Consider the following 27,148-nt stretch of genomic DNA (forward strand, 5'->3'; position numbering starts at 1 on the left):
CTGTCTGAGAATATTCACGGTCAGCCATGCCTTTTTCCCAGGCAGCAGGCAGGGAAGAGGTAGGAGGGCTGCGCTTTGTGTGGCAGAGCACAGAACACCCGCCCGACGTCTCTCTTATCCCCAGGCTGGATGTGATTCGTTATGAAGCTTGGGAGTAGCAGCCCTGGAGGAGCTCTGGAAGCCACATGTGAGAGTCGCATGCCCAGGGACCTGCTCCACTGTGATAGCTCCTTGTCTGCTTCTGTCCCCTCTCTCCCTTTGCTTTAACATTTGGAAGAGAGAGAGACTGCTGGGGCTTTCAGTGCTTGCTTAGCTCTTCCCCATATCCCATGACGTTTAGTGTGACACCCGGCATTTTTATTAATGTGCTTATGCCTTGGGCTTGAAAAGGTTGGGAAACATTGATTTAGTGAATGGAACATTGACTTGTCAGGGACAATTCTATTCCCTCCAATGTAGATTTGATTCTTCAGGCTGCAATGACAAAATCAAACTAACAGTTGGGTCTGTCTGGCAGGCTAAACAGGGGACCTAGGTGGCCAGATATTTGGGCAACTATGTTAGCATTCCTGGCTATTTAGATTATAGAATTTTGTAGTTAGACATGAGAAAAGTGGGGTGTGACAGGGAACTAAGATGGGATCTTGCATGTTCTTCAGTTCAATATGGTGGAGAACCAAGGAGGAAGTCAGAAAAGACTCAAACTTTATGGCTGGCAACTAGAGGGCATTCTAAGTAGTGTAGACAGAATAACGGAGCCGACTGGAAGGGCCAGGTGGTCTTTTTCTGTCATCATCTATGTCGCACAACATAGTTTATCTAACGATACAATTATAGTACCTGCTCTGTATGTTTGTCTTGATTAGACTGTAAGCTCTACTAAGCAGGGACTGCCTCTTATGTGCACATTGAGCCGCACTATAAAAGTGAAAAGTAGAAGTAATAGTGGCACCTGGGATACATACCCATCTACTAAAATGACAGGAGGTGGGTGGCGTCTTAGAGACTAACCAATTTAGTGAGGCACGAGCTTTCAAGCACAGAATCTACTTCGTCGGATGCCTCACTAAATTGGTTAGTCTACACTTTGTGTCATGTTTGAAACACCAGACTAACACGGCTCTCCCTCTGAAGACTGATCTACATAGATCTCTTGAAGTTTTCTATTATTTTTTTCCCAGCTGCAACAGTCTCACATTTGTACATCAAACATCCGATATTGGAGCTCTCCTTCCAATTGTCAAGGATTGGTATTAAGGCCCAAGAACAGTAAAATGCTGGCCCTAGGGTCAAACGTTCTTCAACATTTCTTCCACTGAGCGAGTTGCCGAAACATGGGCCTCTGCTGGGTCGTGTTGGAGTGGTTCTGATAGCGACTGTGGATTAGACTAATGAGCAACATTATATAAGATAAGTGCATTCATGATCATTAGCTTGGGTTCAAAGTGTTTAAGTTTGTTTATGGAACCAGCACATGAATGAAGCTACAGGTGCTTTCTCTCTGCTTTGTAGCCCATTGCGTGGCAAGAGACAGTCTACAGAATTTCAGCACCAATGCTCTGATACTGTGCTCGCATGTACTGGGAGATGAAATCTTAAAAGATAAACTTTGAAGTGTTATTATTTCCTTTTTCTTTATTGATTATATTTAGAAAAGATTCTCCAGAAAGCAGAAGTGCTAAGGGAACGGAAGTATCTGTGTTACTGTGCATGAATTTTCCCTGATTTCAGTGTCGGGACACAGTGGAAGTGGTGGCCGATGGTGAGATGTGGAACAGTTTTCATGCAAAGAAATTTTCACTTCAGATTGATTTATTCTGCTTAAATGAATACCCAATTGAATGGGAACTGGATGATTTATATTGAGCCTGAAGACATTTCAAAAGTGCTTAACTGACAGAGAAAAAGATGGCAGGGAGAAGAGGAGTCCTGTGTTAATGATTCCTGCTGGTGTATGGAGTCAGAGTAGGAGTGGCCAAGCCTGCAAACATCTGCAGAGGGAAACAGGATGACTCTTTATCCAGCGACAAGATTTATATGGCTAAATTCTTATAATAACCCTACAGAAGAGATAGAAGTACACATTATTTATTTACAAACAAACATTCGATATATAAAGGAAGACACAAGGCAGATTATGTACAATATAAAACGTGTTCAAAGAATCAAACTAATAGGCCTACATACTAAACTGGATTAATGCTAATCAGGCTTTAATTTAATGCGGTTGTGTAAATTGCATTTCCTAGTTAATTCTGTGCACAGAGACTCACTAGATGCCCCTAGCTCGGGCTCTGGGGAGGCGTGAGGAGGGGGCCTGCCTTTCCCTTAGTAGTGTGTGGAGGGTCTCGAGCTTCAGACCTCACACTCAGATATCTGGGATGAGGCATGAGGAGGGGGCCTGCCTTTCCCTTAGTAGTGTGTGGAGGGTCTCGATCTTCAGACCTCACACTCAGATATCTGGGATGAGGCGTGAGGAGGGGGCCTGCCTTTCCCTTAGTAGTGTGTGGAGGGTCTCGAGCTTCAGACCCCACACTCAGATATCTGGGATGAGGCGTGAGGAGGGGGCCTGCCTTTCCCTTAGTAGTGTGTGGAGGGTCTCGAGCTTCAGACCCCACACTCAGATATCTGGGATGAGGTGTGAGGAGGGGGCCTGCCTTTCCCTTAGTAGTGTGTGGAGGGTCTCGATCTTCAGACCCCACACTCAGATATCTGGGATGAGGCGTGAGGAGGGGGCCTGCCTTTCCCTTAGTAGTGTGTGGAGGGTCTCGAGCTTCAGACCCCACACTCAGATATCTGGGATGATGCTTGAGGAGGGGGCCTGCCTTTCCCTTAGTAGTGTGTGGAGGGTCTCGATCTTCAGACCCCACACTCAGATATCTGGGATGAGGTGTGAGGAGGGGGCCTGCCTTTCCCTTAGTAGTGTGTGGAGGGTCTCGATCTTCAGACCCCACACTCAGATATCTGGGATGAGGCATGAGGAGGGGGCCTGCCTTTCCCTTAGTAGTGTGTGGAGGGTCTCGATCTTCAGACCCCACACTCAGATATCTGGGATGAGGTGTGAGGAGGGGGCCTGCCTTTCCCTTAGTAGTGTGTGGAGGGTCTCGATCTTCAGACCCCACACTCAGATATCTGGGATGAGGTGTGAGGAGGGGGCCTGCCTTTCCCTTAGTAGTGTGTGGAGGGTCTCGATCTTCAGACCCCACACTCAGATATCTGGGATGAGGCATGAGGAGGGGGCCTGCCTTTCCCTTAGTAGTGTGTGGAGGGTCTCGATCTTCAGACCCCACACTCAGATATCTGGGATGAGGTGTGAGGAGGGGGCCTGCTTTTCCCTTAGTAGTGTGTGGAGGGTCTCGATCTTCAGACCCCACACTCAGATATTTATTTATTTATTTATTTAATGTCTCTTATATACCGATGTCCGTTCGCACATCGCATCGGTTCACAGTAAAACATGAACTTTATGGGTGAAGCCCTTACAAAGAACAGATAAATACAGTTAACTTTAGGGCATAGCCCTTAACAAAACCAGGGAAGCAATACACTGGAGGGGGGTATTGATTTACATACTATAACCTATATATATGTATATATATATATATATATATATATATATATATAACTATAAACATAAAATTTTAACAGTTCAAAGTACCAAAATCAGAGGCATATCGTAATCCATATTCAGGCCGAGTTCACAATTGTGGATTGGGGTTATCCATTTCAGAAGAAGTTTATGTGATGGGGGGTGACGTAGGGTAGGCTTGCTGGAAGAGCCAGGTCTTTAGTTTTTTTTTGAAAGTGGGTGTATATGTCTCCATGCGGATGTCATGAGGCAAGGAGTTCCAAATAGTGGGACCGGCTAGAGAGAAGGCTCTGCTTATGGTGGAGGAGAGTTTGAAAGCTTTAATGGGTTGGGAACGTAGCGTTCCTTGTAGAGCTGTGCGGGTGGGTCTGTTGGAGGTGCGAGGGATGAGTGGAGGGTTGATCCAATTGAGATTGGAGTGTAGCAGACTTTTGTGGATGATGGAGAGTGCCTTATAAAGAATTCGGGAGTGTATAGGGAGCCAGTGGAGAGAGATGAGTATGGGAGTGATATGGTCCTTCTTTTTGGAGTTTGATAGTATACGAGCGGCAGCATTTTGTAAAAGTTGTAAAGGCTTGGTGTGTGAAGCGGGGATGCCAAGGAGAAGTGCGTTACAATAGTCTATTTTGGATAGAATAATAGACTGAAGTACAGTGCGGAAATCCATGAAATGGAGAAGAGGTCTGAGTTTTTTTATCGTTTGAAGCTTATAATAACATTCCTTAATGATAGAGTTAATGAATGATTTAAAAGTCAGGTGATTATCTATAAGTACACCTAAATTACGAACCTGTGTGGGGAAAGAGGAGGATGAGTGTGTAGGTGGAATGTCTGGAAGAGGTTGCTTGTTAGATATGATTAAAAGTTCAGTTTTTTTGGGATTTAAAGCTAGGTGCATGTCATTAAGAAGTTGGGTGATGGAGGAAAGGTAGGATTCCCATTTATGTAGGGCAGTTTGGAGGGAGTCGGAAAATGGGAAAATGATTTGCACATCGTCAGCATAAATGAAATGCTTGATGTGCAGGTTGGTGAGCAGGGTGGTGAGAGGAAGCATGTATATATTGAAGAGGGTAGAAGAGAGGGAGGAGCCTTGGGGAACACCCTGGGGCAGACTAATAGGGTCAGATTCTTTATTATCCACAAAGACAGTGAAGAAGCGATTTTGGATATATGATTGTATCCAGGAGAGGGCATTGCCGGAGATCCCAATACTCCTGAGGATGTTGAGGAGGACATCGTGGTTGACTGTGTCGAATGCAGCCGAGATGTCAAGCATGGCAATCAGATAAGAGGAACCTGAGTCAGTCCCTCTGATGAGAGTATCATGAAGGGAGAGCAGTAAGGTTTCAGTACTGAGATGTTTCCTGAAACCATGTTGTGTGGGTGGGAGGATATTGTTTAGTTCAAGGTGATCAGAAAGACGAGAGTTGACTAGTTTCTCAAGGATTTTAGCTAGGAAGGGGAGGTTAGAGACAGGTCTATAGTTAGACAAGGTAGCGGGGTCGAGATATCTGGGATGAGGGGGGTCGCGATATCTGGGATGAGGCGTGAGGAGGGGGCCTGCCTTTCCCTTAGTAGTGTGTGGAGGGTCTCGAGCTTCAGACCCCACACTCAGATATCTGGGATGAGGCGTGAGGAGGGGGCCTGCCTTTCCCTTAGTAGTGTGAGGAGGGTCTTGATCTTCAGACCCCACACTCAGATATCTGGGATGAGGTGAGAGGCACTTCCCTATTTTTGGGACTAAGAAGCAGCTCTTTGCCTGCTCAGAGAAGGATGAGGACCAGAAGACTTGCTTTTCCTTTTTTTTCTCAAGAAGGGGAAGGACAGGTTTTTTCCTGAGAAATATTTTTTGCTCTTTGAGATGTTGTTTAGGGACTTTTGTGCACCCTTCCTGCCTGGGAATTCCCGTTTGCTGCACTTTGGACTTTCAAACTGAGAGATCCATTTTTCAACAGTGGAAACCGCCATCGGAGCAGAGAAGATTGAGTGGATGGGACTCTGGGAGAGTATCTGTGGCCTGAGGGATTTTTTCTTTCTTCAGACCCATTTTGGATAGGGGAGCCCTTTCCCTGCTGTCTTCCAAACCCTGGCAGGAGAACTTATCGTACTGCCAAACAGCGTGAGAGACAGCAGTGAGGTTATGGCTAGAGATGAACATTTACTGCTGCCTGATGACAGCACTTGAAGATACAAGGCAGTAATCAACTTGAGTGTCCAGCGTGGTTATTGGTCCAGAGACATTGCAGCAATTGAAAAACCTGTGAGTACACGCAGAGAGCAAGCGAGAGATTTTCACCCTCAGCCTCCCCCAGCATTTGGAGAATCCCTGCCCGGGCAGAAGGGATTTGGCCTGGGACAGAGCGGGACCCCTGCACATTTCAGTCTGAACCTTGAAGTGAGGGCTACATGTACTAAATACAAATGAGCTCATTAGCATGTTAATGTAACTCTTCTAAAGCTGTCATTCAGTAAAAGTTAATTAGAGCTCAGGAACTATAGATAACCTTTTGTGGCTGAGCCTCAGCATACTGATGAGGGTATGAATGTCTCCGTCCCCATGCAATGCTCCCTCCACACAGCTGCCCACCTGCCAGACTCACACACAAGCCTCGGATATCTCTTTCAGGTCTGGATGGGGAAACGCGATCTTTCCTGCCCCCCGAACCTGAGGCTCTCCTTTGCCCCTCATGTGAGGTGCCAGTTAATTTCTGGGGAGAGTTTCCAGCTGGTGCTGGGTTTGAATAGTGTGGAGAGGGCTGTGCAATGCTAGAAAAGGGTTAATTGGTAAAACGCGATCTTGCAGGGCAAGGGGCTCTTATGCTGCATCCCTGGCTCTTCCTTTAGCCCTCTCGTTTTGTCTGTACGTCTTTTCCATCACTTAAGAACACACTTAAAATAATTGCTTTCTGGAACTAAATCATCCTGGCTTTGAGGGATTTCTTTTTAAACAAGATAACAACTTTATTTATCTTCCCCATTCCTTGACGTGCTCTCCTTTCAACTTTAGCATTCCTTTTATTTTATTTTTATTTATTTATTTAGGGCTTTTTTATACCGACACTCATGATACCAATCATATCGTGCAATAACATTCACATCAACGTGAACAATAGGCGCAGAGAGAAAAAGTGAATGAAAGTTACAATAAACAGGGGCACTTGAACTGGGAGGAGGAAAAGCCAGAGTCATGGCTAACATAGAAATAAATAATATCTAGACATATACTTAGGACTATAATAATCACTTGTACTCAGGACTGAGTATTATCAATTATATACATGATATCCTATACCTAGGGCTGTGGAATATCGAATGATTCCTGACTAAATAGTATTAGTTCAAAAATCTCAGGACTGATTAATATAATGTCAGAAGCCATGTCGGGGATGGGGAGCGTCGACTGGCGGACCAAGGTGAGTTGTGGCAGTAGGGGAGGTCATAGATCAGGGAAGGCTTGTAGAAGGCTTTTCAGAGAGATGTGTATTTTGTAATACTACTACATCCTCCTCTACGTCATTTAAATGGCTGATTTGTCCCATTCACCTTTTCATACCACTTTCAGTTTAGATGCGGGCATCATTCTCACAAAAAACCTATGAGGTAGATTTTTTTTTTATTTATATTTTTATTGAAAACTGTAATTATCATAACAATGATAACAATAGTAATAATAAGAGTAATAACAATAACAGTAATACCAATAAAGCATGGACATACCAGTGGTGCAGTTACCAAAAATATACTGTGTCATAGTGAACATTTAACACAATCTAGTACACATTATCTAGCTGATAAAACATCTCATCGCTCCCATACCCCTCCCCTCCACTCCGGCTCCTCTGGGATCGGGTACCCTCCCTTGCTTTCTCATTGATTGCTTAAGCCTGGTCGTACCAATGGACGTTGCTCAACCCCCCGCGACCCGTCTATCCCAATTCAGAACTTTGGCCTCTAGTCGCAAATGGGCCCCTCCACCCTTGCTAGATAGCGGATCAGAGGGGACCATATTCTATAAAACTTATGTAAGGTGTCCCGTCTTACGGCCGTCAGTTTCTCCATGTAATGTATTTGCCTCAACTTAAAGTAGAGCTGAGGTAATTCCGGCGGGCCTGTGTCTTTCCACTGGGCTGCAATCAGCAATCGTGAGAAATAAAAACATTTTCGGCTTCTCATCCTCCAATTCCGGATACGGAAGCCCTAACAGCCAATATTCTGCCTGCAGTGGAATCTGAACTCCCCATATCTCTTCAGCTAGTTGTTGGCACTCGCTCCAAAACCGTTGTATTTTGGGACATTGCCACCACATATTTATTTATTTTCTTTATTTAAGGCTTTTCTTTACCGACATTGGTCAGGGACATCATGCCGGTTTACATGGAACAAGGGTAACAATGTAAAAAATCAGTTACAAAAAACAAGGGCGTAGTAAACTGGGGGCTGCGAACGATTGGAGGAAAGGCAAGAGAACGGTAATATGAGGATATACTCGAGGGAAGTAACAATGTAAAATTATATACAAGCCATGTTCCCAAATCTTAGGTAGCTTGTAGCTGAAACTTATCACAGTAAGAAGTTATATACAAAAGGCAAGCTGAAGTAAAGGAGGAAATTTAAGGATTTCAAGAAGAGAGCAGGTTGAATTAACGGAAGGAAATCCATGGGAAGGTTAATATGTAGAGGTTAAGGGTAGGTTTGCTTAAATAGCTATGTTTTGAGTTTTATGTAGTAAGAGCCTCAGTGCACTTTCCAGAGGATCTGCTCTGACCACTTCCATGAGGTGGAGCCGGGAAACAAATGACAGCTAAGCATTCCCAGCTCAATATCAACACCAAACATTATTACCACATTCTCCTCATCAGTTTAATTGGTGCACACTTCTGGTAGCTCTTTCTTCCACCACAGGGCACTTCAGCCTAGTTGCTTGGCATGCTCCCTGTGGAGCACTAAAATATAGCACTAAACACCATTACCATGCTTGGTAACCTACAATTTGGCATATGCCAGCGTGTCTCAGTTCCCTACCCTGCAACGGCCAAACACCCTACTGAGACATAAGAAAAGACTGGTCTGATAGTAGTGCGTCATCTCATTTAACAATATGTATCCTGGAGCAGCTCTCAGACAGAGCCTGTAAGGGGCGAGAGGACAGCTGGAAATGGGACCTTGCAAAATCTAAAATTATGGAATTAAAAGTCTGTTCTCTTCCCATCAGTGAACAGGGTTATATTTTATGAGGAGCATTTCTCAGCCTGGCTGACTTCTGAGAGGGCTATGGGAAATTAGAATGAACCAAACTGGGAGCACTGCCACCAACATAGGGGGGCTACCCCAGAAGCCATTTCGCCACTCTAGCTGGGGAGTAGTGCCACCTATATAGAAGTTTGTAGCGAGTTTCCATCATGGATGCAGACATCGAAAATCAGCCCAGCGTCCGGTAGCACGCCTCCCACTTGGCCCTGCTCCACTGAGTTCCCAAATCTTGTTCCCACGGCACCAAATGTGCGGCTCTCCCTTCTCCACCTGTTGTAAGGAGTTGATATACCTTAAAGATTCCCTTCTGAAGACGTCCTGCTAGAAGGCAGTAGCCTTCAAACACTGAACAAGGGCACTGTAAGTCCTGATGTGGTCCCGGGGTACCTATAAAGTGTCTGAGTTGTGCATAGGCCAAAAAATCTGCATTGGGTAATTGAAACTGCTTTCGCAAGCCTACAAAAGGGACCATCCCTTGTCACCACAGTTGACCAAGATAGGTTAACTCCCAGGCTTCCCAATGCTGAAAAGCAGGATTTCTCCGGCCCTCGGTAAATTCTCTAGCAAAAATGGGAGATAGCCGAGTATTGCTTCGCACCAATAAGTTTAGATTTCCATCGTTTCCAAACCACTCTATGAGGTAGATTTTAAAAGCGTTGCTTGCGCAAAAATGCCCACATACACGAGTACATGCATGAGCAATGCAGATTTTAAAAAGCTGTGAAGTTCGTGAGTATACATTGGTGTACGCATCAAAAATAAGGTGGCTGGGCCAACGCTTACACACATAACCTGTATTTAACAGCCAGAGACTGTGGCGCACGTCAGCTTATTAACCGCGTAAGTTTACTGCTGCTCCAGATGAGGAGCAACTTTGTAGGGCTTACAGGATAAGGTGAGGGGTCTGGGTCAACTCGAGGGGTGCACAGGATGAAAAACCAGTGGGGTCTGGAAGACCTAGATATTAACTGGGCAAACTGATGAACTAATTGGAAAAACTGGGATGTCCCTTGCGAAAGCATGTTTTATAATCCACCTATATATGCGCGTACAAGCTGACCAAGTCCTATGGAAGACGCGGGCTAGCTGTGCTTGAGTAACCTCTTAAAATTGGGAGCACAGTTGGTATATTTTAAAACATAGGGGGTAAATTTTAAAAAGGGTGTGCGGTTCTCGGCGCGTACATATGGACGCGCTGATTTTATAACATGCGAGCATTGCCGTGCGCATGCTATAAAGTCCAATACCCGCCCGCAGATGCATGCCTGATTTTATATTGGGCAGGTGCCGGCTCGCACGTGCAAGGGGTAAGGGAATTTTGTAATAAACACACGGCGACGCGAGAGGGCCTTACCCCACTACTTAACCTGCCTCCCTCTTCCCCTCTCCGCCCCAACCTTTAAAACCCCCCAACTATCTTTTCAAACATTTTTTAGCTACTTACTTGCTGACAGGAGCAGTAGTAGCTTCCACGCACTGGCTGGCTGCTGGTGCACGCTGTCCCGGTCGGGCTCTGTCCCCACCCCCGGGCCTCCCCTTTTGGCTGGAGCTGGTTTTCCATGTGTAACAGGAGATGAAAATGCCTGCAGCATGGGCATGACCCGGCCAAGCATGTATCTCCCATTTTGTACGCATGCCGGCTCTATAAAATGTCCCCATAAGTGCGCAAATGTGCGCATGATTTAAAATTCCAGCATATCTTTGCTTGCGCCTGATGAACGCGTGTATAGGTGTAGGTGTGTTCATTTTAAAATTAGCCCAGATAACTAAGAACATGCCATACTGGATCAGACCAAGGGTCCATCAAGCCCAGCATCCTGTTTCCAACAGAGGCCAAACCAGGCCACAAGAACCTGGCAAGTACCCAAACACTAAGTCTATTCCATGTAACCATTGCTAATGGCAGTGGCTATTCTCTAAGTAAACTTAATAGCAGGTAATGGACTTCTCCTCCAAGAACTTATCCAATCCTTTTTTAAACACAGCAATAACTGCACTAACCAGTTAGTATTGGTAAGCAAGCCTTTTTACAATTTCTGCAGTTGACTACTCCCCAAACAAACTATAAATTGTAAAATAAATCTGTGAAAACACATTTGGCTCCACCTTCAGACAACCTGTAAAAGGAATTTGCTACTCAACCTTGTCTTCAAACACTCTGCTTTTTCCACAAATTGCTGCAAGTTGGTTCACATGAAGCTTGTCCAGTTTGAGAATTTCAGGTCTGCAGGCATATTTGTTACTAGGAAATCTGACTGTGCACAACAATTTACTGTTATAAAAATGTAAGAAATCATCTTGTAGTCTCTCTATTGCCAGTGTTTCTCAAGGTGGTCTTGGAGCCCCCTTAACCAGTTTGGTATTCAGTATACAAATCTATGATATGTCATGCAAATCTATCTCACACATATTCGTTATTGGTATCCTGAAAACCAAAATAGCTGGAAGCATTCTAGAACCTACTTGAGAAATACTGCTTTAAATGATTCATTGTACTTTATTAATGAACATGGCTTCATCTTATAATTTGCATCATGTAGTAGGTATTGTATATAGGAATATGTTCTGCATTATAGGGGTTGTAATAATTCATGCAGAGGTCCTGAAAGATAACATAAGGGGGATATCACTGGGAGTCTGCATGTTGTAACTAACATTTTTGGAGATGCATAAGCAAAATCCTTAATGTTAAAAGGATAAAATGAATATAGTAAGTTAAATTCTGAGGCATGCCAAAATGCTGGGATCTGGAAGACATGATACAGTCTTGATATTCATTTTGCAATAGTTATTTATATGTTTGCGCTGGAGAATGGTTTCAGGGATGTAGATGCTTAAAATAGTTCAGGCTGGGATTAAATGAATGGATGAAAGTTTATAGGAAAGGGAAGGACAAATGGAGAAAAGTTAATGAGTGGATCTCAGGATTCAAGCAATGCACACAGTTCATGTACCTTGCATAGAGCAGAGAGCTAGAAGTACTTGGGGTTATGAATTGGATCCAGGGACAACTGTCAAGACCCAAGGGGTCGATTTTAAAATCTCAGGGCCGAGTGCGTATGTGCGGGCGACATGCATGGGGGGGGGGGGGTAATTTTAATAGTCTATGGGTGATGACACAATCGGGCCTCCCCCAGTTCCCTCCCAGTCTGCTCCTTAGTTGGAGCTTTCCTACCCCTAACCCCCTACCGTTCCTACCTCTTCCCCTCGACCCCTAACCTAACCATCCCCATTTTTTTTTATTTACTGCTCCGTTGGAGCATAAGTAACTTCCGTGCGCCAGCCGGTTGCCGGTGCACGCTTCCCCAGGACAGCAGCCTGCCCCCCCCAGCCCACTCCTTCTGACAGGCCTGGCACTTGTGCACGTATCAGGGTTTATGTGCATGGCCCGGCCTGTTGTAAAATGCACGCGGCGCGCACAAGGCCCAGTCATGCACGTAAACCTCTGAATTTATGCACGTGGGCCTTTGAAAATTTACCTGATAGCCAGGATAGAGGCAGTCTCCATGGTAAGTACAGAAAGGAATCAAGGTGGTCTAGCAATAAGATAGGTGGTGATGTCCTTTCGTGGGTTGCAAACTGGCTAAAAGACAGGAAACAGAGAGTAGGATTAAATGGGCAATTTTCTCAGTGGAAGGGAGTGGACAGTGGAGTGCCTCAGGGATCTGTATTGGGACCCTTACTGTTCAATATATTTATAAATGATCTGGAAAGAAATACGACGAGTGAGATAATCAAATTTGCAGATGACACAAAATTGTTCAGAGTAGTTAAATCACAAGCAGATTGTGATAAATTGCAGGAAGACCTTGTGAGACTGGAAAATTGGGCATCCAAATGGCAGATGAAATTTAATGTGGATAAGTGCAAGGTGATGCATATAGGGAAAAATAACCCATGCTATAATTACACAATGTTGGGTTCCATATTAGGTGCTACAACCCAAGAAAGAGATCTAGGTGTCATAGTGGATAACACATTGAAATCATCGGTGCAGTGTGCTGCGGCAGTCAAAAAAGCAAACAGAATGTTGGGAATTATTAGAAAGGGAATGGTGAATAAAACGGAAAATGTCATAATGCCTCTGTATCGCTCCATGGTGAGACCGCACCTTGAATACTGTGTACAGTTCTGGTCGCCGCATCTCAAAAAAGATATAATTGCGATGGAGAAGGTACAGAGAAGGGCTACCAAAATGATAAGGGGAATGGAACAACTCCCCTATGAGGAAAGACTAAAGAGGTTAGGACTTTTCAGCTTGGAGAAGAGACGACTGAGGGGGGATATGATAGAGGTGTTTAAAATCATGAGAGGTCTAGGACGGGTAGATGTGAATCGGTTATTTACTCTTTCGGATAGTAGAAAGACTAGGGGGCACTCCATGAAGTTAGCATGGGGCACATTTAAAACTAATCGGAGAAAGTTCTTTTTTACTCAACGCACAATTAAACTCTGGAATTTGTTGCCAGAGGATGTGGTTAGTGCAGTTAGTATAGCTGTGTTTAAAAAAGGATTGGATAAGTTCTTGGAGGAGAAGTCCATTACCTGCTATTAAGTTCACTTAGAGAATAGCCACTGCCATTAGCAATGGTAACATGGAATAGACTTAGTTTTTGGGTACTTGCCAGGTTGTTATGGCCTGGATTGGCCACTGTTGGAAACAGAATGCTGGGCTTGATGGACCCTTGGTCTGACCCAGTATGGATTTTCTTATGTTCTTAGGAAGCAGGGAGTCAGCCCATGAGCAGGAAATAGGTGCATGATGCTGTTGTACCAACAAAGTGCCTCTGTGATAGCGGATCTAATATATATATATATATATATATATATATATATATATATATATATATATATATATATATATTGTTCTTTATTGGTGCTCCACCCCTCCTTGAGCCAATCCCTGGTCCTGCAGCTGTGTGTCTTAGACCTTCCCTTAGAAGGCATGCATATACCAGAGGCTCCTGTGGCTCTCTCCCTTCTCTGTTCCTGATGCCTCTGGGTCACCATTTCAAATTCTCGTATTTCCAACATTATTGCCCCCTCTTCTATTGCAACCCTTGGACCTGTATTTTGTAGGAATGCTTGGTAAAACCACCTTATTAGATCCATCACACCTACATGATCCTCAGGGCCCATGGTTCCTCCAGGCCATACTTGTTTCAATTGATTGATCTTGGAATCCAATATCACTGGCTTCAAATTCTTCTTGTCTCTCTACTGGTGGTGGTTGGGGAGTTCTTTGATCTGGAAATGACTTCTGATAGTAAGGCTTCAACAATGACTCATGAAATACTTAATTTATTTGAAATGTAAGAGGTACCTAAGATTACAGGATTTATTTGCTGGTCAATGGCAAAAGGTCCAATAAGTCCAGCTTAGTTGAAGGTCTTAACATTTTCAGAAGTTATGAATCTAGTCTCTTATACTTTCATTAGTGGTGCTTCTTGTCATTTCTGATTCACCCATTTCTTCTTTTTCCTTTGCGTTTCTGATAAGTTTCACTGGAGTTGTTCATGAATCTCCTTTAGATATATGGTTCTATCTCGTGCTCCAAGAACATTACAGGGTTATTTTAAAAGGAACGCCCATAAACATGTACATTGGCGCTCCCGCAGAGATAAGCTGCAATTTTATATCGTATGCGCATATCATTTAAAATACCCCTCCTGCGCGTAATCTTAAGAGGTGGCTTGAGTAAATGTCCAGAGAGTATTTCAGCTAGGGCTTTAGTGGCTTTTATGCGCATATATAAATGATTTTAAAACATGCTCACATGAGGGGAAAACAGTTTTAACTATTAGTCCATCAGTTTGCCCAGTTGATATTGAGGTTTTCAAGACCCCTCTGGTTTTTCACCCCAAACCCTCTCGCTGTGCTAAAACCCCTAAAACGCGAGATCTCCAGACATGCTCCTCATCAGGACCAACAGTAAAGTTACATGAATAACATGCCGATGCGTGCCTTGTTCACTTTGATTAAATAGTAAAAAAATAATGAAAAAAGTGTTAATGCTCTAATCCAAAAATAACAAATGAAAAATACCTGGACTCCAAGAGCATATTACATAAATCCACTTAGATGTCTTGCCAAATTCTGTCAAAAAACAAATAAAACTACCATATATACTTGTGTATTAGTCGAGAAATTTATGCCAGAAAATTACACTAAAAAACAACCAAAAAATACAACTAGCAGAGAAAGTACAAAACCTGGGAGTGATAATCGATTCAGAATTAAGTATGAAACAACACATATCTCAAAAAGTAAGAGAAGGTTATGCCAAACTTATGACTCTGAGAAAACTAAAACCACTACTAACGCCCACCAACTTCCGCTTGGTATTACAAGCCTTAATCTTTGCCAGTACTGACTACTGTAACGCCCTACTACTGGGCCTACCATACACCACAATAAGACCACTACAGATACTTCAAACCACAGCGGCAAGAATTTTAACTGGAAAAAGCAAAAGAGAGACCATATCACCGAAACCTTAATAGAACTACACTGGTTACCTGTTGAACAAAGAATACAATTCAAGACTTTATGCACCATACATAAATTAATACACGACGAAAAAGCGGAGTGGCTGAACACAGCCCTCCGCATACCCCCCCCCCCCCACAGAAACCTGAGATCAGCAAACAAAGCACTGATATTTCCTCAGTCAAGACGGCCAAATTAACCCAAGTTAGGGATAGGGCCCTATCCCTAGAAGGACCCTCAATATGGAACAATATGCCTAGAAATCAGACTGCAAAGAAACATCAAAACCTTCAGAAAAAGTTTAAAAACATGGCTATTTAAGCAAGCATACCACAAAGAGAATTGAGAGCAGGAAACAGGGAAATTTTGGTTGCGGTCGGTCAAGCTCCCACTCACACACCTTGTTTCTTCAAGTGTGTGCTTCTCATTACTTTATCCTAAACTATTCCTTCTATTTTTTAAACAACAAAGAACCAAAATAAAGTAGTACGATATCTTATAGCTGAGTAAGAGGAAACTGGACATGACTTATAACACTCACCAAATAATATTTTTTATGAAACTATGTTACAGTAAATTAACGGCACCTGTTTAAGAGTTTAGAATTCCAGATACTGGATTTAACACATAGTTTTTGTGCCCTATTGTGAACCGTTGTGATGGCACCCGCTTAACGACGGTATAGAAAAGACTTTAAATAAATAAATTAAGAAGCCCAAAAAAGCTGGATTAACTTACACGCATACTATCTGTTTTTCCACGTATACTATAACGTTCCCGAGATATGCGTATAGATATATGCCAAACACTGAAACAGTGAAGTTAGCTGCATAAGTTAAATGGCTAAGTGCGATATTACAGCTAACTCTGGTCATGCCACTGACCTGTCCTACTGTTACTGTGCTGCATGATGTCTTTTTAATATGGACAGGGCTTTTCTTGAATTCTTATCTTCCTCGACTTATATATTGGTTATTCAAGCAAGCTTTCCCAGACACAATCTAATGACACAATCCAAGGACTCAATCCAAGGACTCCCCAAAACATTCAACCATTAACAATACCATTTGTACATAGTATTTAATTAATTTAATTTGTATTTTGTCTAACCAGTTATTCTTTCCTATCTCTTCCTTCTTCTCCAAGTTCTGTGACCCTTGTTAATTGTAACTGTTTCCTTCGATCACCACAGTTTTAGTTTGATGTATTTAATGCACCCCGTTTCATGTAAACCAGCAAGATATGTCCTCATGATTGCCGGTATTTAAAAACCTTAAATAAATAAATAAATAAAATAAATGGGTCAATGCATTTCAATGGATTTTATTCTCAAAATTGCCCATCGACCTATACATGGGATCAACTTACACACGAGTATATACGGTGTAACAATAATATTAACAAACATCTCAAAGTGCTTCTCAAGATATTATAAATCATTAAGCAATCCTATCCACCAAACTCTTTCCTTTATGTCAGCAAAGACTGAAAAAGGTGAGGAATCAAACAAGACGGTAACTGCTGAATACTCAAAAAATTCCTTGAAGAATACCAATCAATTGAATTTAAAAGAACCACAATCACACACCACTGACAGAATCAAACCACTCACATAGCAAATCATTCCTGTGAATCAAATTAATCTATCCATCCCACGCATTTTTTAAAACCTGTCAACAGCCAAACTGAAACCAAAATTTCCATAAATGCTGCTATAATAGAACAATATCTTTACCTAAAGGCATTCCAATCAATCAAAGTGTTCGAACCATGGGGCTCAACTGATTTCAACCAATAAATCCATCTTTGTTCTGCCCTTACCAACCAAAGATTCAAATCCCTACCCTGAACATCAAGCTTGAGCTGTTTAATAGCGAAAAAACTTAGATCCTTGAAAGAATGCTGAGCTGTGGCTAAATGTTGGGTTAAGGGGGACTCCCAGCATAGACTCATTGTTGGTACCTTGATGTTCAATAATCCATGTTTTCAACATTTGCAAGGTTTTACCAACATAAATCAAAATGCATGGACACATTATGACGTATGCAACAAACTGTAATAAGCAGGAAGTAGAAACCTTTAAACAAATGCATTTAGAAGATCTAGGATGATTAAAAATTGACAAAGTAACAGAAAGCTCACATATGCAATGACTCAACTCAGAGGTAACAATGGCAGATGATACTGGTGGAAGAAATTATACCAAAAAATCCCACAAATTTCAGGTGCATTTAAAAGCAGAGGAAGTTTTAAAAAAAAAACCAACCAAAACCCCCCCCCCCCCACCAAGAACTCACACAAAAGGGGTATTTGATCCCTTATAATACCTTGTGTTCTATTAGTGTTTGGTATTACACAAACCGTATGATCATTCAGTAGTACAAAGATTATTTTTGTAGCAACAAATCCAGATTAATGAAGCACACTCTTTTATATGATTGCTTAACCACAGGAAAAGGATAACTTCCCTGTAAAAAAATTTCCGTCATTTCTTTTGCCTCAATCTTGAAATCCTCAAGTGAAGAGCAAATGCTTTGGAAATGAAAGAACTGGCTTACTGGGATGTTTTCCTTCATGCTCCATCATGGAATCTATCAAACTGGAGCAACAAATTTCTATCAGTGGGTTTCCTATAAATACAAGTTTCAAAGCCAACCTCAGGGCTGTCTAATTCACAAATGCAAACATGAAACCTGGTAAACTTCAGATTTGGGTCACTAGAGTTTAGAAAAGTAAAGAATTGATCTAGAATCCTTCCAAATTACAAATACTTCATTAATATATGTAAGTCAAGTTAGAATTGTCATGGGGAGCTGAGCTGAGAACAGGGAATAGCCCCTCAGGAGCAGTGACCACATAGCTGCAGCAAGGATTATCTTCGGCCTAGCCAGTCTCCTCCCCTGCAGACTGAGCCCTTGGGTTCTGGGGGCTGGCAGGACCTGTCTTCGGTGGCTGTACATACTGGACGTTGGAGCAAGCTGAACTAGACTGCTACAAGGCTGGAAGCTTGGAACACTAAATGACTATGTCTAATGATATATTGTAACCAAATCTTTGACGGCACCTGTTAGAATGTACTATAGTACACTTTTACCCTCATTAAATATGTGCCTACATGTAAACCGTTGCGATGGTATTTAACTTGGCAACGGTATAGAAAAGTTTTTAAATAAAATAAATAAATAAACAGGCCAGGCTGGGCTGAAGCAAGGAAGCCGCACATTTTACTTTCAGAAATTAGCGCCTGCCCAAAGGCTGGCATTAATTTCTGCCGGCACCGGGAAAGTGTACAGAAAACCAGTAAAAACTGCTTTTCTGTACACCCTCTGACTTAATATCATGGCGATATTAACTCAGAGGTCCCAAAAGTTAAAAAAAGTTAAAATAAATAAATAAATAAAATCGGCTTGCAGGTTGAAAACTGGACGCTCAATTTTGCCGGCGTCCGGTTTCCGAACCCGTGGCTGTCAGCTGGTTTGAGAACAGACGTCGGCAAAATTGAGCGTTGGCTGTCAAACCCGCTGACAGCTGCCGCTCCTGTACCTTCTCCATCACAATTATATCTTTTTTGAGATGCGACGACCAGAATTGTACACAGTATTCAAGGTGCGGTGTCACCATGGAGCGATACAGAGGCATTATGACATTTTCCGTTTTATTCACCATTCCCTTTCTAATAATTCCCAACATTCTGTTTGCTTTTTTGTCTGTCGCAGCACACTGAACCCACGATTTCAATGTGTTATCCATTATGACGCCTAGATCTCTTTCTTGGGTTGTAGCACCTAATATGGAACCTACCATTGTGTAACTATAGCATGGGTTATTTTTCCCTATATGCATCACCTTGCACTTATCCACATTAAATTTCATCTGTCATTTCGATGCCCAATTTTCCAGTCTTACAAGGTCTTCCTGCAATTTATCACAATCTGATAAAACCTCTACTGACAACAAATAACTTCCGTTCAGTATTACAAGCTTTAATTTTCGCTAGTACTGATTAATGTAATGCACTCCTACTTGGATTACCATACACAACGATTAGACCACTCCAAATAATGCAGAACAAGGCTGCTAGAATCCTGACGGGTAAAAGAGACCACATCACTGAAACCCTAATGGAATTACACTGGTTACCCATCGAGCAAAGAATACACTATAAAACGCTATGTACCATACATAAATTAATACATAATGAAAAGGCTGAATCCAGCCCTCCGCGTACACGTCCCTAACAGAAACCTGAGATCAGCTAATAAAGCTTTACTGTCCATCCCCTCAATTAAAACAGCTAAACTAACCCAAGTAAGGGAAAGAGCGCTTTCATTAGCAGGTCCTATGCTATGGAACTCCATGCCTATCGAGATCCGCTTACAAACAGACATCAAAACCTTCAGAAAACAGTTAAAAACATGGTTATTCAAACAAGCATACAACAAAGAGAAAGGAGAGTAGAACACAGGGAAAAAGAAAAAGCGATTTGCAGAACACCCTAGTCCACTACCCCAGTCTACACGGGTATATATTCTATTTTTTATTCTTAAATATTTTTGATCACCAAAGATTAAGCTATCTATTTTAATCCTGTTACAAAAATGGACATGATATAACACAACCATTTAGGAATAATTATAACAATCTATGTACCGTAATATATTGGCACATGTTTAGTGATAGAATTTATTATGTGTTTCCAATATTGATATTTGTGCCTTAGTGTAAACTGTTATGATGGTACCTAACTTAATGACGGTATAGAAAATTTTAAAATAAATAAATAAATCTGCTTGCGATTTAACTACTCTAAACAATTTTGTATCATCTGCAAATTTGATTACCTCACTTGTCGTATTTCTTTCCAGATCATTTATAAACATATTGAAAAGTAAGGGTCCCAATACAGATCCCTGAGACACTCCACTGTCCACTCCCTTCCACTGAGAAAATTGTCCATTTAATCCTACTCTCTGTTTCCTGTTGCAATGAAGAAGGTACAGAGAAGGGCAACCAAAATGATAAAGGGGATGGAACAGCTCCCCCTATGAGGAAAGGCTGAAGAGGTTAGGGCTGTTCAGCTTGGAGAAGAGACGGCTGAGGGGGATATGATAGAGGTCTTTAAGATCATGAGAGGTCTTGAACAAGTAGATGTGAATCGGTTATTTACACTTTCGAATAATAGAAGGACTAGGGGGCACTCCATGAAGTTAGCAAGTAGCACATTTAAGACTAATCAGAGAAAATTCTCTCTCACTCAACGCACAATAAAGCTCTGGAATTTGTTGCCAGAGGATGTGGTTAGTGCAGTTAGTGTAGCTGGGTTCAAAAAAGGTTTGGATAAGTTCTTGGAGGAGAAGTCCATTAACGGCTATTAATCAAGTTTAATTAGGGAATAGCCACTGCTATTAATTGCATCAGTAGCATGGGATCCTCTTAGTGTTTGGGTAATTGCCAGGTTCTTATGGCCTGGTTTGGCCTCTGTTGGAAACCGGATGCAGGGCTTGATGGACCCTTGGTCTGACCCAGCATGGCAATTTCTTATGTTCTTATAAAAAGGAAATAAAATATTCTACATTTCCACATTTAACTTTGGTTGTCAGCTTCAATATTTGTTCAAAGACAGGAGTTTTACTTCTACTGGAACTTTTGTTTATTCTTCTTTTTATCTTCTTTTATATCTTTTTTTTTTTTTTTTTTTTAATTCTTTATTTATTGCTTTCATCTTTAATACAATAAACAAACTTACATTGGAAAATTCTCTTGAATGTCAGAATTAAATACATATCAAATTACAATTTCTTGAAACATCTTTATCTTTCATCTTTCATTCAAGATATTTTAAGGAAATAAAGTGGATACTTCAACATATTGAACGGTAATAAGGATTAAAAAAAGACATAACAATGAGAATATACATCTGTCTAAGACCTAATTTTATCTTGCTGGTCATTAATCACGAGGAGATCTTTGAGACCCTGTGGATCATGGAATACATAGATTTTCCCTTCCAATTTAATAATGCATTTACAGGGATACTTCAATGTAAAATTCCCCCCTTTTTCTTGCACTATTTTCCTATATTGTAGGAAGTTCCTCCTACGAATTTGGGTATTTTTAACAAGATCTGGGAAAACCCACACCTTTTGACCGTAAAAAGTTAGGAGTCTATTACGAAAGAAAAATCTCATTGTGTTGTCCCTATCTGAAGCAAAAGCAAATTGCACTAAAAGGGTTTCCCTTGTTTTTATTTCAATATCCTCCTGAGATTTTTGTAGGAGGTCAGATAAATCTATGGAATTTTCCCCAACTTCTATCTCTTTACCATTTTTAACTTGATGTTCTAAATCACATTCTTTTTTCCTTACTCCCAAATAGAAAGCCTTTACAATTACTGGCATACATTTCTCAGGTATTTTTAAAACTTGATTTAAGTAGCTCTTAAACAACTCAATAGGATCCATTTTTCTTATCACTGGGAAATTATTAATTCTTAAATTTAAAGATCCTTCTTAAGTAAACATATACATCGAACCTCCAACACAAGTTTGTCCCTGATTAGATTCCTGGTTTACTATCGTTCAAAATGCCACACACGAAAAGGAAGGCGAAAATAAAGCCTTCAAGTGATGTGGCTGATACTTTTACTGGACAAAAAACTGTGCTGGATTGGTTAGACCCATTGAATACCCCGGTAGGGCAGGCCGCTGGAGGGATAGCACTGGAACGGAGTACTACCCCCTTGGCCACTGAAATATCATTGAGCCCTGGGGCGCCGGTTCCTCCATCTCCACCTGGGAAAGGGGAAGGATTCTCCCCAGAAAACCCGAGTGGTTTATCAGAGGAAAATGTGAGCTCTGTGGATTTTAGAGAGGGATTGGAAAAACAAATTGAGAAAATGAACCCCATTGACCAGGAAAAACGTGACGAAAAATCAATGGAAATGTTGGAAAACTTTACACAAATACCGAGGGAATTTAGTACGCCAAGAAATGTTGACCCTATCAATAGCAATAAAGAAAAGATTGAAGTGATAATTAAAATGGATACTTTACCAAGTAAGCCTGTAAATGTAACATTAGAGAGCTTATGGAATTACATGGAAAAGTTAGATGTTTCTTTAAATAAATTGACGGAAGTAGCTATTAAAACTTCTAACTCACTAGCTCAACATACAACAGAGCTGGGAAAACAAAGAGAAGAAATGAAAGTCATGGATAAAAGGATACTCCAGGTTGAAAAAATTCAATGTCATCAGATGGTAAAGGAGAATGAAGTAGATTTAAGACTGGAAAACTTCTTTTATATCTTTACTATTTTATTGTGCAGAAATATGGGTAAGAATGATTGTGTTTGGGAGGGGGGAGAAGAGGATTGCTGGGTTGCAGGGGTTTAGTTGTCTCATAAGGAACCTGCCTCTCAGTCCCGATTTTGTTCCTCCCTGAGAGGGTTTAGGTCTGAGAAGGGGATAGTAAAAATACAGGGGTGGGCATGGGAGGAAGATGGGGTTTGGGTTAAGGATTTTGCTATTTTTCCCACTGAATATTTCAAAAATTTTAACACAAAAAGAACAGTGATTCATATATAGTTGGGGAACAGTGGAACCGGGGGGATTGAATCAAGATATAGAATGGAGCGTATTCATTTAATAAAAGGGGTATGTAACAGGGAGTTGAATGGTGCTCTAACAAAAAGTTACGTAGAAGATGCTAGATGACGTGGTTACGTGTAGACATTTAAAAGAGGTAGGGTAGTTTGAGTTTATGCGCAGCCGCGGCATTTTTTCGCCGGTAGAAGGAGAGGTATGTTGGAATTAGCAGTCGTCTGCATTTGAGATGTGAGGATAGTTGTGGTAAGTTTTGAGTGGGGATGTTGGTAGCCTCTTATTGTATTTTCACTGTATTTTCTGTGTGAAATAGGGAGGTGGAGAAAGGTTGAAAGATGTTAATTCTTTGAAAAGTTGAAGCAGTACGGCTCGGGGAGCAGTAAAAAGTGATTTCAGGTTAGTAGATGGGTTTACCGGGGAGTGAACACTGAGTGCTTTTTGGGGTCGGGTATGTTGTAGTTGTTTATTGTGCTCTTCTACCATATTTTGTTCTTTGAAATAATATACTGGAGAAGCGATGCAGAGGTCAAGTAAATAAGTTGTCTGAAACAATGAGGAAATGGCAGATGATTGAGAATTGATCTAGCGAGTGGAAGAAAGGTGAGTGCGGTGACGCAAAAAAATAGTGACTAGGAAAGTAGTTCTTTTTTAAAATAGTTAAATTGTTTAAAACTATTGGATAATATAGGGAGTATGGGGTTAATTTATAAAGGTAAACGGTGAAGGTAAAATTGGAATCATTTATTATAATGAGTCCATTTTTATTTAAGGTGTTTTTGATTATATTAGGATTGGCAATAAAAGTTTGATACATGAGGTGATTGGCGATACAGATTTACTGAATGTTTTCCAGGAGATTTTAAGCTTGAGTATAAGGCTAATCCCCTGAAGGAACCAAAGGGTGAAACAGGAGCTTCCTGTCGGGACAGCAATTGAAAGGGATGAAAAAATAATCGAGAGGACATGAAATAAAAGGAAAAAATTTTGTGATGAAATAAAGGGAAAATATTTTGTGATGAACAAGTTCAGACCTATATTGAGATAATTTAGTATCTGTGAAAAACTTCTGTGATAAACAAGCCGAGATATATGACTGAAAATATGTAATTGGATGGATACATTGTATTAATATCAATTTAATTAATAAATATCATCAGTATTAATTTCATTGTACTAATATCAATTGTATTTAATTGCATATTATGTATATGATGTTAAGGAGAGGTTTTAGGGTGTATTTATTTCATGTTGCTTAGATGAATGAATGAGAGGGTGAATGGTAATTTAGGGTGTGTTATGTATGTTTTTTAATGAATATTGTAATAAAGTATTTAAATACATTTAATGTGGAAATAGGGGTATATTGTGTATAATTCTATAATATAAGATACCTGTAGTGAACCCAGTGCAGGGAGATATATATTTTGACCAGAGTGGTAAAGAGGGGGGAGACAGCCTCAACTGAAACATTGGGCCTTAGGCAGAGTTGGGTTCTGCACCTCAAAGAGATTCCAGACTGGCCGAACCTACTGTCACGTCAGCCATCCCTATCCAGACAATAGTGAGATGCATCACAGCCTTGCAGATCTCCTCCACGGGAACTGCTCGCAAATGGGCCACCTACGTTGCCATGACTCTGACAGAATGAGCCTTGACATTACTCCCCAGATGCAGTTCCACCTGGACATAACAGAAGGAGATGCAATCTGCTAGCCAATTGGATAGTGTCTGTTTGGCAATGGCAACTTCCAACATTGCTATCAAAAGAAATAAAAAGTTGGGTGGACAGTCTATAGGCTTCTGTCCGCTCCAGATAGAAGGCTAAAGCCTCACTTGCAATCAAAACTATGCAGTGCTCGTTCACCTTGGTGTGAATGGGGCCTGGGAAAGAAAGTTGGCAGGATGGTAGACTGGTTAAGTCCATCACCACTTTAGGCAGGAAGGGTGTGTGCGCAAGAGCACTCTGTCATGATGTATAAAGTAGATAAGTCACTAAGGCCCAGAGCTCGCTGACCCTGCATGGTGAAGTGACCGCCATAAAAAATATGACCTTCCAGGTCAGGTATTTCAGGTCACAGGTGTGCAATGGCTCAAAATGAACTTTTATCAGCTGAGTTAGTACCACGTTGAAGTCCCAAAACACATCGGGAGTCTTCAACTGAAGCAGACCCTGCATAAAACAAACAACTATAGGCTGTACAGAGATAGGAGTACCATCCACACCATGGTGGTATACGCCATGGTGTGGACGGTCCCTATGGGACCATCCGCATTAGGATGGTCCCTAATGGAGTTGGTTTTTAAGCCAGCCTCCAATAGGTGTAGAAGGTAATCAAGCAGTTTTTGTGTGTGGCAGGATCTAGGGACTTCTGCTCACACCACACGAAAAACCGTAGGACCTTCTAGTGGAAGGCTTTCTAGAAGCCACAAGGACCCGAGACACATCCTCTGAGAGATTGAGTGGTTGCAGGATTAACCTCTCAACATCCAGGCTACGAGAGACAGGGCCTGGAGGTTGGGAAGCTACAACTTCCCCCATTCCTGTGTGATGAGATCTGGGGAGGCTCTCAGACTGATCAGTTTCCAGATGGATAACTCCTGTAGGAGTAGAAACCAGACCTGTCTCGGCCAATGAGAGGGTTTGAGGATCATAGTCTTCTATCCTCACGAAATGTCAAGAGAGTCTTCACTAGCAAAGGATTTGGAGGATACTCATACAGAAGACCCTTGCCCCAATGATTCGTAAAGGTGTCTGAGGATGGTTTGCCATCTGTCCCATACAGGAACAAAACCGAGTTACCTTCCTGTTCTAAGTGGACGCAAATAGATCTATGTCTGGGCTCCCCGAGAGGTGGAAGATACCGCCTGGTTCAGGGGCCATTCTTGGGTTCTGAACACACGACTCAGCCTGTCCGCCACCATGTTCTCATATCTGCCAGATACGTTGCCCTAAGCACCATCCCGAGAGTCGGGCCCATGATCAAATTAGGACTGCTTCTTGACACAGGAGGAATGAGCTCGTACCTCCCTGCTTGTTGACATACCACATTGCTACCTGGTTGTCTGTTTGGATCAGGGCAACTTTGTTGGACAGCCGTCTCTGAAAGCTCATAGCTCATACCTGATCACCCAGAGCTCCAGGAAGTTGATCTGGCAACAGCTTTCCTGAGCGGACCAGAGGCCCTGGGAGCGGAGCCCCTCTACATGAGCTCTCCACCCCAGGGTGGATGTATCCATAGTTGGACAGCTTGTGTAGGAGGACTCTGGAAAGAGATCCCCCATTCCAGATTGGAGAGTACCCTCCACCAGGATAAAGAGTCCCAGAGAGATGGGGTGACTCGGGTGCAAATCTGGAGGCTCTGTGTGGCCTGGTGCCACTGCAACCTCAGGGTAAACTGGCTCTGTACATGTATGATGGTTGCGGCCATGTGGCCCAACAACCTCAACTCGTGCTGCGCTAACACCTGCTGGCTCCCCTGGATCTCTGCCACAATGGACGCCAGGGTGGCGGCCCGTGAACGAAGCAGGAAGGTTTTTGCCTGAGCCGTGCCTAACAGGGCTCCTATAAAGTCCAACTGAGGTGATGGACTGAGATGGGACTTTGGGTAGCTGATGTTGAACCCTAGTTTCTCCAACACCCTGATGGTCAAGCATACGTACCGAATAGCCCTTCCTGAGATGTGTTCTTGAACAGTGAATCGCCCAGATAGGGGAAAGACAAGCATTCCCAGCTTGCGGAGGTGCACTGCCACCACAGCCAGGCATTTTGTGATGACACATGGGGCTGACACTAGACAAATGGGAACTCTCTATACTGGAAGTGCTGTTTCCCCACCATGAATCAGAGATATTTCCTGTGACCTGGGAAGATCTCGACATGGGTGTACTCGTCTTTTAGATTGAAGGAGCATAGCCAGTCCCTGCCTTGTAGTAGGGGGATCAAAGTGCCTAGGGAAACTATCTTGAACTTTTTTTTTTTTTAGAAACTTGTTCAAGGTCCTTAGGTCTAGGATGGGACGGAGTCCTCTGTTCTCTTTGGAATCAGGAAATACCTGAAGTAGAATCTCCGCCCTCTCTGCCTTGGTGGAACAGGCTCAACTGTCCTAGATGTTAAGAGGGTGGAGAATTCCGCAAGCAGTACTTCATGATACGTTACCAGCCCCAAAATGGTCATGGAGGACATATTTGGTGGGACACCCAATAGGTTTAATTGGTAC

At 42.2% G+C, this 27,148-nt stretch overlaps 1 protein-coding gene across 1 annotated transcript in view; it reads right to left on the reverse strand.

The window, feature by feature from the left end:
- LOC115081957 (AT-rich interactive domain-containing protein 1B-like) overlaps positions 1 to 27,148 on the reverse strand; it is a 131,181-nt gene that overhangs the window by 54,195 nt on the left and 49,838 nt on the right. The window lies entirely within an intron of this gene.

Source organism: Rhinatrema bivittatum, unplaced genomic scaffold (genome assembly GCF_901001135.1).
Source record: "Rhinatrema bivittatum unplaced genomic scaffold, aRhiBiv1.1, whole genome shotgun sequence".
In the NCBI taxonomy this organism is placed as follows: Eukaryota; Metazoa; Chordata; class Amphibia; order Gymnophiona; family Rhinatrematidae; genus Rhinatrema; species Rhinatrema bivittatum.